The 4,145-nt window shown below is 34.7% G+C and overlaps 1 non-coding gene across 1 annotated transcript; it reads left to right on the forward strand.

The window, feature by feature from the left end:
* Window positions 1-213: 213 nt before the first annotated feature.
* LOC116139814 lies at window positions 214-320 on the forward strand. The gene has a single exon (XR_004129513.1). It is a non-coding gene; the product is annotated as a small nucleolar RNA R71 (small nucleolar RNA).
* The last annotated feature ends 3,825 nt before the right edge of the window (window positions 321-4,145 follow it).

The following is a 4,145-nucleotide window of genomic DNA, read 5'->3' on the forward strand; positions in this document are numbered from 1 at the left end:
GGCGAACTCATCGACTTCATGTAGATCCATTGTTCTCTTTGGCATTCCTCTCTCATTAGGTCTTTAGTAGTTATTGTTGGTTATCACCTCAAGCAATTCATAAGCATCTTCTGGGGTCTTGTTATTTAAGGCTCGCCTGCTGCCACATCTATCATAGTTTGAATATTTGGTACCAACCCATTTTAAAATGTTTGGACTTGTATCCAAAACGGTAGACCATGATGTGGACATTTCCTTAACAACTCCATATAACTCTCCCAAGCTTCATATAGTGATTCATCATTGCCTTGCATGAAAGAGATAATGTCGTTTCTCATTTTTGCCATCTTCTCTTGTGGGAAGTATTTTGCAAGAAACTTCTAAGCTAATCTATCCCATGTGGTGATTGTCCCAGCTGGGTGTGACATGAGCCAACCTTTTGCCTTATCTCTCAGTGAAAATGAGAAAAGTCTCAGCCTAATTGCATCATTAGTCATTCCATTAACCTTGAATGTGTCACATATCTCTAGAAAGCTAGTGATATGCAAAATTGGATCCTCATATGAATTTCTACCAAATTGGACTGACTATTGGATAATCTGAATTATTGTCAGCTTAATCTCAAAGTTCACTACAACAGGTGGCCTTGTAATACCATAATTGCATTCTTGCATCATTGGTATGGCATAATCCATCAACATTCTATGTACTTCTGCCATGATCTCCACATGCACTACAAGAAACAGTTAATTAAGCTTAACTACAAAATAAAAATAAAAACTACAAAGAAAAGAACTCCAGCTTAAGACTATACAATATTTACGATTAACTACAAAAATGAAATAAAAGCTTCAATTTAGCACTACACTAGATACTATCAATATTAATAACCAACTATCCTCAGCAACAGCGCCAAAAACTTGATGCGTGATTTTTCATAAACATGCAATATGTAGCAAGTGCACTAGTCACAAAAAGTAATAAAGTGATAAGTAGAGTATCATTCCCACAAGGATAGTGTTACTAAGTACCGATTTCTCTAGTATAAGTTCTAACTAAAGCAACAATAAATTGGATTGACGGAAAATTAACAAACTAAATACAAATTAACAAAATATAAATGAATGATAATGAAATTAAAGCAAAATCCAACAACTTAACTAATTAAACAATGCTAAAAAATGCTAGGGTGTTGATTTCACCTAGATACGCTAACTGAAATCATAGAATCTATTACCTAAGTTCTAATTCCTTGATTGAAAATCAAATTCCCTAAGTTGTAAAACATACCTTCTCATGCTATATTTTCCTACTTATCCCTATTAAGCTTTCCCACTCAACAAAATGAAGACTAATAGTTCAAAGTCTCTTAAACTTTGTGGAATTCTATCTAGATTTCATATATCACGTTTATCTATCTCTAGTTTTCGCTCAATCTATGGTATTTATCCTAAGAGGCACAATCACAAATCACTTCTCAGTCTCATTGTGAACGACATACATTTGAATGGTGATCAAGCATCCAAAAATCATTAAGCAAAGAGATAAAAAGTCAATCATGAAATTAAAACTCAAAGTAAATCAATTCATATAAATTTAAATCATTGTATCAAGGTTACATCAAACCCTAACTAAACAACTCAGTTCATACTCAAAAACAAAATAAAATGACAAAAACAAACTAAATAAGGGTTCATCATTGAAAAACAAGCAAAAGATGGAGAAATCTTCTCTAATTTGAAGCCTAAAGCTTCAATAATCTTCTCCTTCCAAGAGCTGCCTTCCAAATGACGAACCAAGACCCTTTTCCCTTCCTATTCGTCCTAATTTATACCTCTCTCACTTAAGGATAAAGCCCTAGCAAGTCAAAAAGCTCGTATTACTTTTCACATCTGATGTAGTTTTCGCCGCAGCGAAGCGTTTTCTTGCCACTGTAAGGATCTTTCAGGCCATATTTGAGCATGATAGAGTTTGCATCTGGAAAGGTGTTAAACATGTGAATTTTATCCCTTTCAATTATATTTCTATACTTCAAGAATAGGCCCAATCTGAGGTCTACATCTCAAGTTATGACAAACATACTGAAGCACGTCCAAAGACGTTTTTCTTCGATTCCCAACATACTGTTTATGACTTCAAGCCAAGTTTTCACCCTTGTCTAGTCAGAATTACGAAACACCAAAACATGAAAGTTGTAGCTCTGCTTCTTAGCTTTCCAAAGCTTTTAAATTCAAGTCATTCTGAGTTTCCAAGCTCAAGTTACGCGATTTACGCTCAAAACTGTCATTTATGCTAAAAATCATCATTTAGGCTTGCAAAGACAAATAAATAGAATTAGGTAGCAATTATGGCCCAAACCGTATTAGAAGTATCCTAAATCCTATCGAAATTCAATGCAAAATCATGGGGCAAAATAGGATTATCAGAAAGCATCAAATGCATATGATTTTTCTCTTAAGAAATCAATCCATGCAAATCTAGAATAATCATCAACACATACACATACGTATCTCTTGCACTAATGCTCTCAATTTGCATAGGACCCATTAAATCCATATGAGGAAGTTCTAAAACACTAGAGGTGGTTAAATGAGATAGGGGTATGTGAGCACTCTTGGTCTACTTACCTTGTTTGCAATGGCCACATACTTTACCTTTAAGAAAATCTAGTTTAGGCAGACCTTTGGCAGCATCCTTCTTGGAAAGTTTCACAAGGTCTTTAAAGTTCATGTGTCCAAGCTTCTTGTGCCATAGTTTCACGCAATATGTCTTAGTGCTCAAACAAGAAACTTTGTTAGACAACAAATAGCAATTATCATTAGACCTATTTCCTTTAAGCAAGGAAGTACCTTCACCATTCAAGACTTGATATTTGGTTTTTTAAATTGCACAACAAAGTCTTTATCACATATGTGGCTAATGCTAATCAGATTGTCTTTTAGACCCTCAACATACAAAACATCATTTAACATGGGGAAGCCAGGAACGTCTATTGAACCTTTAACAAGAATCTTACCTCTTTTTCCATTTTCATAGGTAACATGGCCAACATCAAGAAATTCAAGGTTAGTCAAAAGAGCATTATTACCAGTCATATGCCTAGAACAACCACTGTCAAAGTACCATTGATTATCTTGAAATGCAAGCAATGATGTATGTGTAACAAAATAGTTTACACTTAACTTGGGTCTCCACACCTTTTTGTTCTTAGAAATTAGTTTTGAATGTGGTGACATGAGAGAATGGTGTGGCGACATTTTAGAAAGCATTTCATGATTTTTAAGATGCTTTTTCATATAGGAAATGAATTCGAAACATTTTAGTCTAATGTGACAATTCCTATGACAGAAATGACAAACTGGAATGAACCTTTTTACCTTTACAAATTGCTCACCAACCTTAGCAACAGCAACAAAAGGAGATTATGAGGCCTTGGCGAATGTGCTCACACCAGATTTTTATGTGCTTGTACCAAAAGTAAATCACAAACCAGATTTATCCCAAAAAATCTTTCCTTGGTCAAGAACTTCATCAAGCTTGTATGAAATTGCATTTAACCTTTCAACAATGGCCTTTGCCTCAGTTAGTTCATTTAAAGCTTCACATAAAAAAAGACTTTTTGTTGGACATCCCAGAAGACAAGATTTTCACTTTATCAAACAAGATTTTCTTGTCTTTAACCAAAGATGCTTTCTCGGCTTCAAGAGACCTTACCTTCTTGATTGCCTTTAGCCATGATTCATACATCTTATCATAGGCTTCCTATTGCTCTTTATAGACATCACAAGAGTCATCAAAGGTCACACTTTCACTGTCCTCTTGATTACCTGTAAAGGCTAAAAAATTTCCATTTTCATTAGGGTCATGTTCCTCACTATCATTGTCATCACTCTCACTTAGGGCGGCAACCATTACTTTACATTTTTTGTTTAGAGTGTTGGCACACTCAGATTGGATATGGCCATAGCCCTCACGCTCAAAACACATAATGCCTTTGTTTTTCTTCTCATTTGTTTTGAAAATCCTTTTGAAAAGGCACCTTGACTAGTTTGGTCAAAACTTTTTTCACATAAGGTTGTTTTCCCTTTTTCCCTGCATTAGGTTTTCTCATGTTCTTTTTCAAAAATTTGGCAAAATTTTTTGAGATCAAAGCACATCATCATCTT

Source organism: Pistacia vera, unplaced genomic scaffold (genome assembly GCF_008641045.1).
Source record: "Pistacia vera cultivar Batoury unplaced genomic scaffold, PisVer_v2 Contig359, whole genome shotgun sequence".
NCBI classification, from domain to species: domain Eukaryota; kingdom Viridiplantae; phylum Streptophyta; class Magnoliopsida; order Sapindales; family Anacardiaceae; genus Pistacia; species Pistacia vera.